Below are 15,475 nucleotides of genomic sequence, written 5' to 3'. Positions count from 1 at the left end.
ATCGAAGGGCAGAGTTGAGGGTGCCAATCAATAATAATAATGCTGTTCATTAAATCGGGGCTTGGAGGAACAGCCAGGTTCTGTAATTGATTGGGAAGCCTGACATTTGTATAGCCCATAACTATTTACAGAAGGTTTTCCCTCCATCATCTCATTTTCCCCTCACACTGTCCCCCCAAGAGGCGACTTGGGACAGTGGAGACGAGGCAGTCTTGGAAGGAGAAGAACCTGGGTCCCCATGAGCCTACCCCTGAGAAGCCATGTGACTGTGGGCAGGTCGCTCCATCTGTCTGAGTCCCTCATTTATTTTTTTATTTTGAATTCTTATACAATGAACTCGACTTTATAACATCCTGGGGAGGGCGCCTGGGTGGCTCAGTTGGTTAAGCATCTGCCTTCAGCTCAGGTCATGATCCCGGGGTCCTGGAATCGAGCCCCACATCAGGCTCCCTGCTGACTGGGGAGTCTGCTCCTCCCTCTCCCTCTACCCCTCCCCTGGGTTGTGCTTTCTCTGGATCACTCTCTCTCTCAAATAAATAAATAAAATCTTTATAAAAAAATAAACATCTTGGGGAGTATTTCTGTGAATTTTAACATATATACAGATCAGAGTACATATCCCACCACAACCAGAGTGCAGAACAGTTCCATCTCCCCAAACACCTCCCTCATGCTCTCTCTTTATAAACTCACTCTCCCCACCTCTATCTCCCCACTGATTCGTTCTCCATCCCTACCGTGTCGTCTTTTTGAGACTATCATACAATGGAGTCTATGTCACCTTTTGAGACTAGGTCCTTTCACGCAACATTATTTCTTTGTGACTAATCCAAGTTCTCATGTGTATGAATAGTGTGTTCCATTTTATCCATTCCGTGGCACGGGTACACCATAGTTTGCTTCTCATTCACCTGTTGAAGGACATTTGGGCTCTTTCCCAAGTTTTAAGTCTCTCATTTTTTTTTGTATTTATTTTTTACAAGTTTTTTAAAATTATGATAAAATACACATAACATGAAACTTACCATTTTAAGTGTATAATTTAGTACATTCAAAATGTTGTGTAACCATCACCAACTATTTCCAGAACTTTCTCATCATCGCAAACAGAAACTCTGTACCCATTAAGCAATAATTCCCCATTCCTCTTTCCCCCCAGCCCCTGGTAACCTCTGTTCTACTTTCTATCTCCATGAGTTTGCATGTTCTAGGGACCCCGTATAAGTGGAATCATATAATGTTTGTCCTCTTGTGTCTGACCTACTTTACCTAGCACAATGTCTTATAGGTTTATCCATATTGTACCATGTGCCAGGAGTTCCTTCTTTTTTAGGCTGAATAGTACTTCGTTGTATGTACAGACCACATTTGGTTTGCGCATTCATCTGTCAATGGATATGTACGTTTTTCCCCCACTTCCGCTATCATGAATACTGCGGCAATGAACATAATGTGTACAAATACCTCCTTGAGACCTTGCTTTCAATTCCTCTGGGTATATACCTAGAAATGGAATTGTGGGATCATATGATAAATTCGTGCTGCTATTAACAAAATACCACCGACTGGGTAACTCGCGTAACAGAAATTTCTCACAGTTCTGGAGGCTGGGAAGTCCAAGATGAAAGACATAGCAAATCCAATTTTTTTAAAAGTTTATTTATTTATTTTAAGTAATTTCTACACTCAAGGTGGGGCTCAAACTCATGACCCCAAGATCAAGAGTCACATGCTCCTCCAACGGAGCCAGCCAGGAGCCCCTAGCAAATTCAGTTTCTGGTGAGAGCCCTCTCCCTGGCTTGTAGATGGTCATTTCTGCCTATGGCCTTACATGGCCTTTCCTCAGTGTGTGCACTTGGGGGGAGAGAGAGAGAGAGAGAGAGAGAGAGAGAGATCTCTGGTCTCTCTTCTTTTCCATATAAGGACACCAATCCTATTGGATTAGGGCCCCATACTTGTGACCTCATTTAACCTTGATTATCTCCTAAAGAGCCTATATCCAAATAGTCACACTAGGGGCTAGGACTTCAACATACGAATTGGGGACACAATTCAATTCATAGCAACATCCTTGTCAACAACTTATTATTTTTCTTGAATAAAAAAAAAATCCTAGGAAGTGAAGTGGTATCTCATTGTAGTTTTGATGTACACTTTCCTAATGACTAATGACGTTGAGCATATTTTCATGTGCATATTGGCTATTTGTGTACCTTTGGTGAACTGTTCATTCAATGTTCTTTGCCCATTTTTTAATTCAGTTGGTTGGTTGTTCTGCAATGTGTCGTAAGAGTTTTTTTTTATCTAATCTGGGTATTAAATGCTTATCCTGTTTATTATGATTTGCAAAAATTTGCTCCCATTCTATGGGTTGTCTTTTCACTCTCTTGATAGTATCCCTTGATACACAAAAGTTTTTAATTTTGATGAACTCTGTTTATCTTTTCGTCTTTGTTGCCTGTGCTTTTGGTGTCCTAGTCAAGAAACCATTGCCAAATCTAAGGTCATGAATATTTGCCCCTGTGTTTTCTTCTAAGAATTTCATAGTTTTAGCTTCTAGATTTAGCTCTTTGATCTATTTTGAGTTAATTTTTGTATACAGTGTGAGGTAAAGTTATGACTTCATTCTTTCGCATGTGGATATCCAGTTTTCTCAGCATCCTTTGTTCATGTGATTGTCGTTTCCCTGTTGAAGGCTCTTGGTACTTTTGTCAAAAATCAATTGACTGCATATGTGAAGGCTTCTTTCTGAGCTCTCCGTTCTAACCTATTGGTCTACGTGTCTGTCTTTATGCCAGTACCACACTGTTTTGTTTGTTGGAAGAGGATATTACCTCCCTTGCAAGTTGTCATGAAAATGAGAAACAATGCAAGTGAAGTGCCTGGCACACAGCTTGGCACACAGTAGGTGCTTAACAGATGGCAGCTATCCTGAGGAGAAGTCTGCTTAGGTGCCTTCCGGTTGCAAGGCCGAGTTTCATTCCAGTTCCCCCCAGACAAGGTGGGAATTTGGCTGACTGGAAGTCATCCCCACCCGCACAGTCAGCCTGGGGAGACTGGACTGTTGCTCGGGAAGCCCCAGGCCCTCATCTGGTCATCCCCGCGTGTGTCCACTGCTTCTCAGCACCTGAAGTAGATTCCCCACGTCGGCTTCTCTCTTCTAGTGCTGCTGTCTGAATTTGGATTCTCCACAGAAGACCCTGGGACAGGAACTTGGTAGTTAATTGTGAAGGATATTCCTGGAAGCACAGGGAGGGAGAGAGAATGTGAGAGCTGGAAGGGAGGAAAGCCAACAGCAGGGTGCCTCTCTGGGCAGCCGGGGCTCAGTCCCACTGAGGGCCAGCTGCGCGACCTCGCAGAGCACACTGCAACGCTGTGCTCCTGGGGGGTTTATCCACCGACTCCCAGAGTCCTAGAGGTTTTAAACCGGCCCTCCTGGGCTACCCTGCGCAAAGGGCTGAGAAGGTTCCCACACCTCCAGAAGAAACCCTGAGGCTGAGAAGCAGAGTGAGGAAGGGACGAGAGGGGAGAACCAGCTGCAAGCAGAGAACCATCTCCTGCACCCGCAAGGGGACTAAGAAGGACGGAGGGGATACGAAGTGAGACATTGAGGGCCTCTGCGACCACCACCACCGCCTCTCTGCCTCTGCAGCTTCATGACTCCTGCATCCTCAAAGCTTCTACTGCACCAGCTGCGACTCTCGGCTCTAGTTTCTGCAGATCTCTGGGTTTCTCTGCCACTCTGCTGCCCACGTCTCTATGTAAGTCCTGCATTTAACCTGTCCTTGAGAGAAGCTTGGGTGGCCTTGACATCCCACCAGCCCAGCTCTTCAGCTCTGGCTTCCAACACCGGCTGCCTCGCTCCAGGCCCTGACCCTCCCGCAGTCCACATTTCCAAAGTTCCTGGAATAAAGCATAACAACGTGTTCACAAGAACTGACTGTTTCTTCAGGAGGGGCTGCCGAGTCACAGCACCCGGGGTCACCCGGATCACTCATCAATAGGCGTACAATCAACCCCCTTTACAAATGAGGATACTGGGGTTCAGAGTGATGAAGAGACTTGCCCCAGGGCACACAGTTAAGTGCAAGCGTGGACTCAAACAGAGTCTCCTGTTACCAAATCTCATACTCTTTCCACTCAATCATTTTACCTCTTACACAGGGAACAGACCTCCAAGTGTTGAGTGTTATGAGAATCTTGTTACGAGAATCTATTTGGCAGGTTACTTCACTATCGAAAGGGATCTGCCCAAGCATCCCTAGACTTTCAGGGTCCTGGAGGACGGAGCCCAAGACTGAAGTTAGACAAAACCCGCAATAAAGAAACCCGTACCTTTCGTGCCAGATCATATACTACTTCTTATGAAATTCTAGCTGGGGAAAGTGGGAGCAGACACCAAAGATTTCAGGGGAAAAAAAATATGGGAGAAAAGCATGAGATTGAGAAGGATTCTGTTCGTTCCCTTCACTATCCTTGAGAACTGGGGAAAGCTGCTTAACCAGTCATGGTCCTGGTGGCAAACAGCAGACGCCAACTGGCTAGCTCGTGCCGGAAACGGTTTATGGGGAGAACGTGGGATGGTTCACAGAACGGCGGGAAGACTAGAGAAGCAGCTTAGGCTGGGACCAAGAGGGAACCAAGACCAAACCACAGGAATGGCCAGCTGGCATTGCCGCTCCCGGACAGCCTGCTGGCCTGGCAGCTCTGGGATGCCTACTGCCCACTGCTGACCCCCAGCTCCACCCTCAGCTCCAGAGCGTGGGTCACATGGCCGTGCCGGCCGCCCCGGTGGGTGAAAGGGGGTGATGTCTGATCCATTTCTGCTTCTGGGATGGGAGTTGAGCGCTTGAGATAATGCCCCAAATTGGAAGTGTTTGGAGGCTAGACAGCCAACTGGAGGAGCATTTTCAGAACTATTGTTATTCTGCCTCAATGCTGGACACTACCTGGTTCTTCTTCCTTGACACTGCGGCTCAAACCTCTTCCTTCTTCAAACTTTCTCCCTTCTGAGACTTCCTCCTGCAACCCGTCTCCCTCTGCAGCCAGGTGTCTTGAAAGGACTGTCCGTAGTCATGGTCCCCACTTTGTCACCACCCCTCCCAGCAGTCTGCCATTTCTTCCCACCACTCCACCGGAACTGCCCGCTGAGGTTACCAGGAACTTCCGGATGACAACCCCACTTGTCGCTTTCAGTCCTTCTCTGCACTTAGTGAAACCCTCCACTCTCTAGTTATCTGCTTCGTTTCTCTTTTAACTGAGGTTGTATGTTACATAGTATGACAGGGGCAGATTTAAGTTTGATGGGGCCTGAAGCTGATGCATTTGGAAGGAATTTCTTTAAGAAAAATAAGACGGAGTTGCATAGAGCAATTGCTAGAGCCCCTTCTGGGCATTCAAAGGAGCTGATGCAAGTGAGGGACTGCGAAGTTTAAGCTTCATTAATTTCATGAATCATCCCCGAGAAGAGACAAGCTAGTTGATGGATCCATTCTCTATCAGTGCATATGATGCGTTTGTTAGTTTTTTGCCGTTACCAAAACACTACAAAGAACATTCGTACATGCAACTCTTTTGTGAACACATGCATTTCTTCATGATAGACAGGAATTGCAGAGTTCTGGGTCACGGACCTTTTCATTTTTATTTTCAGGTTTTATATAAAGGAGGGTTACACTGACCTCCAAACAGGTGTCACTAAATCCCACTCCAACCAGACATTGTGGTGGGAATTCTTGCACATCCTTGCCAGCCCTGGATATTATCATCTTTTTTTAGTTTTTTTGCTAAGCTAATGGGAAAAATAAAAAGGCATTTCAATGTTATTTTAATTTACTGTATTAATTTCTAAGGCCGTTGTAACCAATTACCATACACTGGCTGGCTTTAAAAAGCCCAGTAACTGGCCCCCGGGTGGCTCAGTCGGTTAATCATCTGACGCTTGATTTCGGCTCAGGTCATGGTCTCGGGGTCAGGCTCCACACTGAGCGTGGAGCCTGCTTAGTATTCTCCCCCTCCCTCTGCCCTTCCCCCCTTACTTGTGCATGTGCTCTCTCTCTCTGCCTGTCTCTCAAAACAAAACCAAAAAACCGAGAAACTTATTGTCTCACCGATCTGGAGACTAGAATTCTGAAATCAAGATGCCAGCAGGGCCATGCTCCCTCTGAAGCCTGTAGGGGGCCATCCTTCCTTGCCTCTTCCTAGCTTCCAGTGGTGGTCGTCCACCTTTGGTGTATGGTTCCAATTCTCTGTCCTCACATGGCATTCTCCCTGTGTCCTGGTATTACATGGCTCTCTTCTTATAAGGAGGACGCTAGTCATATTGGTTACGGGCCCACTCTACTCCAGTATGACCTCATCTTAACTAATCACCCCTGTGACAACCCTGTTTCCACATTCTGAGATACAGGGGGTTCGGATTTCCACATATTTGGGGGGAAAGGGGACACAATTCAGCCCATGACATTTACCTTCCTCTAATTCCTAGGGACATTGAACTTCTCTTTCCACAATTACTAGAAATTTGGATCCTTTCTTCTGCAAGTGGCCTTTCCATATTGGTTGCCCAGTCTTTTATTGGGCTGCATGTCATTTCCCTATTTCTTTCAGCATCATTGATCTTTTTCACGATGAACCTGTTATATGTGTGGCAAAGGTTTGCTCTCAGCTCATCACATGTGCTCTCACTTTGGTTTTGGTGTCTGTCTTGACGTCTCTGACACAAAGCTCCCATGCTTCCCTCTTGCTCCCCTGGCTCAGCACCTGTCCTTCCTCCTCCCTCCCTTCCCATGACTCTTTCCCCACCTCATAAATGGCACCACGTCCATCTCTACTCCAGCCAGAAGCATGACACCTCCTTTGATCTTCCTTCTCCCTCATCCTCTATATCTGACTTATCACCAAGCTCCACCAATTCAGCCTCCTAGTGGCTCAGTCAGTTGAGTACCTGACTCTCGACCTCAGGGTTGTGAGATCAAGCCCCATGTCGGGCTCCGCACTGGGCAGAGTCTGCTTGGGATTCTCTCGCCCTCTCCTTCTGCTCCCCTCACCTCGCATGCTCTCTCTCTCTCTCAAAAAAAAATAAAAAATGAATAAACAAGTAAGTATAGTACTGATTTATATGAAGTATACTGATGTGTATTTTTTTTAAAGATTTTTATTTATTTGTTTGACAGAGAGACAGCCAGCGAGAGAGGGAACACAAGCAGGGGGAGTGGGAGAGGAAGAAGCAGGCTCACAGCGGAGGCGCCTGATGTGGGGCTCGATCCCAGAACACCAGGATCACGCCCTGAGCTGAAGGCAGACGCTTAACGACTGAGCCACCCAGGCGTCCCTGATGAAGTATACTGATGTGTATTAAGAAAAACAAAGCAGAATAAGGGACAGAGAGGAGAGAGGAGTTATTTTGGGCAGGAGAGTCAGAGAGGGCCTCTCTAAGAAGGTGACATTGGAACAGAGCCCTGAAGGTAGTGAAGAATGAGCACTCCAGGCAAAGGCCCAAGCTGGGGACAGACTTGAGTGAGATAAGTGGGGACTCACTGGCAGAGCGTACTCTAAGGTGTGGGATTGGGTTAGATCATCTCTGGGATGAGTTTCAATAGAGAAGAGAAGGGATCCAAAGAACATGTGGGGGACAGGAGTCCATCATGCTCCATGTTGCCCAAAGCCCACATCTCCCAGGTCAACTCTCATCACTGAGAACCCCAACCCCACATGGTTCTGAACATCCCCTAATTTGCCCTGGTCTCACGTCTATTACCCTTATCATACCCTGGACCCTGTCCTTAGCAAGTACAGCACGTCTTACAGAACTTCCATGTCTAACATCCCAGTCTTGGACCTCCACCTCCAACTATATTTCTAGCTCTTTCTTTTTAGTCTCCTGATAGGAGACTATCTTCCTCACGTTTGGGATCCCTAAGCCACTGGTCCTCCATCTTTTAACTAGTCACCATCTCCTTCCTATCCTCACGTGTCTCTTTCCCTGCATTAGATTTGTGGTCCGTCATTTTAATCCATTCCTTGCTGAGCAGCTGAATATGGCGCAACCGTGCTGAATGTTCTCATTTTGGCTTCATCACACAAATCTCAAGTAGGTCCTATGTGTGATGAAGTCAAAATGAGAACAGTGCTGCTCGGAAATCCAACATCCACCCAAAATGCTGATCCATTTTTTTTCTCCCACCTCTCTCAGAGATAGAGAAGTAATCAGTCATAAACACAGGTTCCTTCTTGGCACTGGTTACGTAGACATTTTGTCTAGATGAAGGTTGTCGGGGGCTAGGAGATCTGAGGGCTGTCCACCCATCCTGCGGTGGGAAGTGCTGAGGCAGAGAGGCAGAGCTTTGGATATGCACAAGCTGGGCGATGAGACGAGAGGGGCCCTGATGGAGAAGGACATGGTATCTATACATCAACGGTAGCTTGGAAAGAGAAGAGACAAAGTGTTAGGCTTCACCTGGGTGGGAAGAGGAGATTATATCTGGGGGTACAGATGGAAAAAGAGGGTCGGGATGAGTTTGGTGGACTGAAGGAGTTGGAATCCTCTCTGGGTGCCTGGCCTCCACAAGAGAGCTGAAGCAACTTCTGGGACCATGAGACACCCACCACTTTTCACCTGTGTCAGGGAAGACTGTGTGCCATCTTGCGCTCAGAGGAGGGTCTCTCAAGACCAGCCACCCACACATTACCCACTAGCTGCCCAGCTAATGATGTCTTTCTGTCTGGAGGCCTCACCCGGGGCATCCAAAGTATTCCGTGTGAACAATGACCTTGTCAATAGCCCATGACGTATGTAAGCACTCCCCCGAACAGACAGGGTCTCTGGACATCTGGAGAGGGGATGGGGCTCATGGTATTGGAAAGCCCCTACCACTTGTTTTGGGGGGCATCTATCCAGAACTAGCCTAGGACGATTTCCCTTTGTGGAGACAGTGGTGATACCTACTTCCAATATCCTAGCATTTCAGGGCCTTACTCTTTTTTGGGAAAGACACCAATGATATTTAAGTCTTTCCCCAAGTGGGGTGTGGTAGGGGAGGCTTCTAAGCCCTCTCTGCGCACAGGGTTTCCTGAATCCACTCGCTTAACTCTGTCCTCATTGCCACTTCCCCTGTGCGCGTCCTCTCTCCCATGGCTTGCTCACCAGTCCCTCTGGCTGGCAGAATCACCCTCACCCCGATCCATCATCTGAAGCCCGGTTCTGGTTACATCACTCCCTTGTTTTCCATCAGGGTTGGCAAACTTCAGCCTGTGGGCCAAAGCGAGCCTGTCGTCTGTTTTTGTATAGCCCCTGAGCTAAGACTGCTTTTTACATTTTTAAGTGGCTGGAAAAAAACTCAAAAGAAGAATGGTATTCCATGACGTATAAAAGTTATATGAAATTCAGGGGGCGCCTGGGTGGCTCAGTGGGTTAAGTGTCTGACTCTTAATTTCTGCTCAAGTCATTATCTCAGAGTCCTGAGATCGAGCTCCACATCCAGTATGGAGATTCTCTCTCTCCCTCTCCCTCTGCCCCTTCCATCCCCTTCTCCCACCCCTGCTTACACATGTGCTCATGCTCTCTCTCCAAAAAAAAAAATAATAATAAAAATTAATTAAATAAAATAAAAAATATTGCTTTAGGAATTATATGAAATTTGAATGTCAGTGTGCATAAATAAAACTTTATTGGAACACAGTCACACTCATTGGTTTCTGTATGATATGGCTTCTCTCCTGCTACACCAGACTGTTGCAACAGTCTCAAATACTTACTATGTGGCCCATTACATAAAAAGCTTGCCAACCTCTCCTTTTGGTCACATACATATTCCCATTGCCTCCAGATTAAAACCCAAACAGCAAACTCTTTAACATGACCTTCAAAGTCCTTCATCTCCCAGTTCAACTTCCAGAATGTTAAACTTCTAGCAATTTCACAAATTCTGGGATTTGTCCCATTTTTAAAATACCCTTGCTCGCCTTCTCTGCTTGGCCAAATTATATGCTTACTTTCAGGTTCTGCCCTGGTGTCACCTCCTCCAGGGAGCCCTCTCTGACTCTCCGCAGGGCTGATTAAATGTCTCTCGGGTGAGTTCCCGCAGACCCCTCTATCACACCACCCGCCGCAGAGCAGGTCTGTGGGAGCTTAGCAGCTGCAGAGAAGCCAAATAAGCTCATGACTTAGAAGTGTCAGTCAGGGGGCGCCTGGGTGGCACAGCGGTTAAGCGTCTGCCTTCAGCTCAGGGTGTGATCCCGGCGATCTGGGATCGAGCCCCACATCAGGCTCTTCCGCTGGGAGCCTGCTTCTTCCTCTCCCACTCCCCCTGCTTGTGTTCCCTCTCTCGCTGGCTGTCTCTCTGTCTCTGTCGAATAAATAAATAAAATCTTTTAAAAAAAAAAGTGTCAGTCAGATTGGGCAATTAAGGGATTGGTGATGACCTGCAAGAAAAAATTCAGTAGAACTGAGAGCAGAAGCCAGGCTGCTTTGGGGAGGAAGTGGTGTATCAAGAAACTGAGGCAGCCGGTATAGACAACTCTTTCAGTAAGTGCTTTGGCTTAGGAGGGGAAGAGGCTAGTTGCTGGAAAAGGACCCAAGGTGGAGGGAGGGAGGGAAGGAGGCACGTGAGGACTCTTGTTTGTTCTTGGCAAGGAATCAGTAGGGAGACATCAGAGAAGCCCGAGAGAACATCAAGGAGCCGAAGGTGGAATCTGGTTTGGGATCCCGCACGGTGGGGAGGATGGCCTTAGGCGGTGCCTTAGTCAACCCCGCTGCTAGGACAGCATACCATAGACTGGGTGATTTTAAACAACAAACACGTATTTCTCATGGTTCTGGAGGCTGGGACTCCAGGTTGCACACTGTCTCGCATGGCAGAAGGACGAGAGATCCCTCTGGGGCCTCTTTTATAAGGACACTAATCCCATTCATGCTGGCTTGACCCTCATGACCTAATCACCTCCCAAAGACCTCACCTCCTAATACCATCACACTGGGCATGAGGGTTTAACAGTATGACATTTGTCGGATACAAACATTCAGCCCCTAGCAGATGGAAAAAGGACGTGTCTTCCCCTTGGAGGCAGTAAGTGGGTGCAGTGGGGGGGGGGCACCTGGATGGTAGGATGATGGGAGAGTCCCTGTCTGAAGGGGAGGTTGAGGAAGTGGGCAGGGTGAGTCGATAAGGAAGATGGAGTGCTCAGTGTGTAGTCTCGGCCTTCTTACAGTTGACGTCCACCAATTAACGGCACCAGACTCTGGTGACACGGTTTTCTCCAGCAGAGCTGAGGGCCCCGGTGTCCCCAAGGAGCGGGAGAACGATCAGACTGCCCCGAGTGGGGGTTCCCAGGCAGGTGCAACAGAGAGACAGCTCAAGAGAAGTCAGGAGGTTATCGAGAGAGTGGTCAGGGTGGGGAATTGTGGCATCCCCGCGGGAGGGGGAAGGAAGTGAAGACAGGGGGAGCGGAGCCGAAGACCATCTTGAGGTAAAGAACAGGAAGTGTGAGCTCAGCAATGAACCAACAGCTGGAGGGGAGGGGCCGCAGGGAGAGAAAGGGCTCCCAGGATGTCACAACTCGGGGTGAGGGCCACAGTTTGGCGCTGTGGAAGGAGGGAGATGGAATGATGAGGTGAGAGGGAAGGCCAGGAACTGAGCAGACAGGCCGTCTGTTGTATGGCCCCCCACATGTGGGCACCCAGACAGCACAACAAAGGAGGGCCTGGGGAGGAGGGGAAAGAGAAAGCAAGTCTGGGCCCAAAGTTGCCGGGAAGGGGTGAGGCAAGACCTTCAGAGGAGACAGGGTCTTGACCAGACACTAAAGGATAATGGCCTGGAGGGAGCCTCAGGCCGGTGCACCAGGGGTAAAGAACGAGGGCAAAGGAACACTGGGGAGGGGCGAGGGGAGGCGGTGACCTCACAGAACAGCCCAACTTCTGTTCAGACAGAGGCTCCAAACTGCTGGCCTACAGGCCAAACCCCCACCCCCATGCTTTGCTTGCTCCGAAAATGAAGTCAATATGAAAACCATCAGGAGGTTTCTCACGAAGGTTCGGATGCGGGTCTCCTTCTGTTTGTTTTTGTCTGAGATAGAATTCCCATACCGTGAAATTCTCCATTTTAATGTGTACAACTCACTGGTTTCTAGCACATTTGCAAGGTTGTACAACTGTCATCATTACCTAATTCTAGAACACTTCTATCATCCCCCAAAGAATGCTGGTTCCCATTAACAATCATTCCCACTTCCCCCTGAGCCCCAGCAACCAACCAATCATCTCTCTCTATGGATTCACCTGTTGTGAACATTTCATAGGAACAGAATACAATAAATGGCCTTTCGTGTCTGGCTTCTTTCACCGAACATAATGTTCCCAAGGCTCATCCGTGTTGTGGCATGTTTCAGTACTTCGTTCCTGTCTATGGACGAATCCTATTCCATCGGATGGACACACCACATGGTGTTCGTATAGTCATTCCTTGAAGGACTTTCAGGTTGTGTCCACTGTTGGACATTATGAATATTGCTGCTGTGAACATTCATGTGCAAGTTTTTGTGTCAACTGTTTGCAATTCTCTCACTTACGTACCTAGGAGTGGATTGCTGGATCATGTGGTGACTCCATGTTTCAGTTTCTGAGGAATGGTCAATGGTTTCAACAGCACCGCACCATTTTACATCCCCACCAGCAGGGTGGGAGGGTTTCTTGCCTCTCTTGAAACAACTGAAGACCTGACGGGACTGAGTCCACATTGGAAAGCCGGCTCAGGACACACGGGCTCTCCAGCTTGTCAATTTCGTCACCACACACAGTGGGCACATGGGCATTTACCCTCCGCCATTAGTCCTTCACACTTCATGCGTGTTCCTTACCTGCCAGGCCCCAGAGTTAGACCCTAGGCTGTGTCATGAGAAGAGCAGCAAGAGCGTAGGCAATTTTGTTGACCAAGAACCAGCTTTTGAAAGGACCAAGTAAGAAGGTTTGGGAGGGTGGAGAGCAGGGGTTTGTTAAGACAGGACAGGAATGACAGAGTGGTGTGGAGAAAAGAGATGACCGGAGTTGCTGATCTTTCGGGCAGTGACCAAGAATAAGAGGTATGGCGGGAGGAGACCGGGCCCCTCCCGCGGTGGTCCTGGTGGACAGGGAAGACCAGGTCTCCAGGCCCTGCCTCCCAGTGACTAAGCATCTCAAGGGAGAATTCGTCTCAACCTAGATCAGCACTGTCCAATAAAGAGAGTTATGGGCCGCGTATGTTATCAAGCTATTTTTATCTTTGCCATTGAGTCTAAATGGTATCTTGCTGTGGTTTTAAGTGAGGTTAAGCATCTTTTAATATATTTAAGAGCCACGTTAATTCCTTTCCTGTGAACTCTTCGTTCACATCCACGACTGCTTTTCTATAGGATTTTAGTCTTGCACTTTGATTTATAGGCGTTCTTTTTACGCTACGGAACTTTGTCTGCATATATGTTGCGTATATTATTGCCCTGTTTATTGTCTTTTGATTTTGTTATTTTCTCCATGGAAAATTTTTAAATTTTTATTGTGGTCAAAGTTGATGACTTCTGAGTTTTGAGTCATGCTTAAGTAAACCCACTCCACTGCAGGATTATAAATTTTTTTAATCTGATACTTTCATGATTTCATATTTTAGATTTATATCTTTGAGCTGTTTGAAGTTTATTCTGATGTAAGTAATGCAGGAAGGATACAAATGCATTTGTTTCCAGATGACTACTCAATATCCCCAGAATGATTTATACTCTACTATTTCCTGTGTGTCTTGGCGTCTGTTTCTGGACTTTCTATCCTATTCAGTTGACCTGTCTATTTGTGTTGCCCCAAGAAAAGGATTTTTATTTTTTTACTTTATTATTTTTTAAAGATTGTATTTATTTATTTATTTATTTATTTATTTATTTGACACAGAGAGAGAGGGAGAGCACAAGCAGGGGAAGAGGCAGGCGGAGGGAGAAGCAGGCTCCCCGCCCAGCAGGAAGCCCAATGCAGGGCTCAGTCCCAGGACCCTGGGATCACAACCTGAGCCGAAGTCAGATGCTCCCCAGACTGAGCCACCCAGGTACCCTCAAAAAAGGATTTTTAATTACAGTAGTTTTACAGTATTTTCTTTTAAGATTCATTTATTTATTTGAGATAAAGAGAGCGGGGGTTAGGGCAGAGGGAGAGGGAGAGAATCTCGAGAAGACTCCCCACTGAGCATGGAGTCTAGTGAGGGGCTCTATCCCACGACCCTGAGGTCACGACCAGAGCAGAAACCAATAGTTAGATGCTCAACCGACTGAGCCACCCAGGCGCCCCTACAGTGTGTTTTAACGCCTGGTTGGGCTGGCCCCCCCATCTTACTCTTCTTAAGAATTTTCTTTGGGACGCCTGGCTGGCTCAGTCAGTGGAGCATGAGGCTCTTGGTCTCTGGGTTGTAGGTTCAAGCCCCACATTGAGTGTAGAGATCATTTAAAAAAAAAAAAGAAAAGAAAAGAAAAAGAGGGACACCTGGGTAGCTCAGTCAGTTAAGCATCTGCCTTCAGCTCAGGTCATAATCCCAGGGTTTTGGGATTGAGTCCTACATTGGGTTCCCTGCTCAGCGGAGAACCTGCTTTTCCCTCTCTCGCTCCCCCTGCTTGTGCTCTCTCTCCTTCTCTTTGACAAATAAATAAAATCTTAAAAAAGAAAAAAAGTGGGGGCGTGGGGGTGCCTGGGTGGCTCCGTCCGTTAAGCACCTGACTCTTGATTTCGGCTCAGGTCACGATCTCTGGCTCATGAGATCAAGCCCCACCTCAGGCTCTGTGCTCAGCTCAGAGTCTGCTTGAGATTCTCTCTCTCTCTCTCTCTCTGTCTCTCGCTCTGCGCCTCCCCCCTCTCCCACTTGCTCAAGTGAGCGCTCTCTCAAATAAATAAATAAATAAATAAATAAATAAATAAATAAATAAATAAATAAAAGCATTTTCTTACTCTTGAAAACCAGATTTTCTGTTTCTTTTGGGGAGCCCACATTAAATTTTTAAATTAATCGAGGAAGAATTGATGTCTTTCTCATATTTATTTCCCTCGTTTTCTGACACAAAGCTACCACACCTATAATCTATTCTGCTCCTTCCTTCCTTTCACTCAACAACATACCCTGGAGGTCTTTCCATCTCACTTCACAGTTTCCTTATTCGTTTGCACAGCTGCATAGCACTCCACTGGGAGGTGTACCTTAGCGTGTTGGCGGGTCCCCTGTAGACGAACACTTACCCTTTGCACCTTTTGCTATTACAGACACAACTCATTTTGTGTGCACACACACACCACTCCACCCCAGGGACTTTGTGCTCCTTTCCTCCCACCCCATGCTCACCTCCTCACCTTTGTGCTCCTTTCCTCCCACCCCATGCTCACCTCCTCACCTCCTTTCTTCTCTGGGAAGCTCATCTTGGCCACCTGGAACTCCCAAGCTCCCTATTCTGCTCGACTTTTTTCTGTTAGCAATCAGCA

The sequence above is a fragment of the Ursus americanus genome, chromosome 17 (genome assembly GCF_024610735.1).
Source record: "Ursus americanus isolate L20-20 chromosome 17, mUrsAme1.1.p, whole genome shotgun sequence".
Lineage (NCBI taxonomy): Eukaryota > Metazoa > Chordata > Mammalia > Carnivora > Ursidae > Ursus > Ursus americanus.
Note: the sequence above shows the minus strand (reverse complement) of the source record.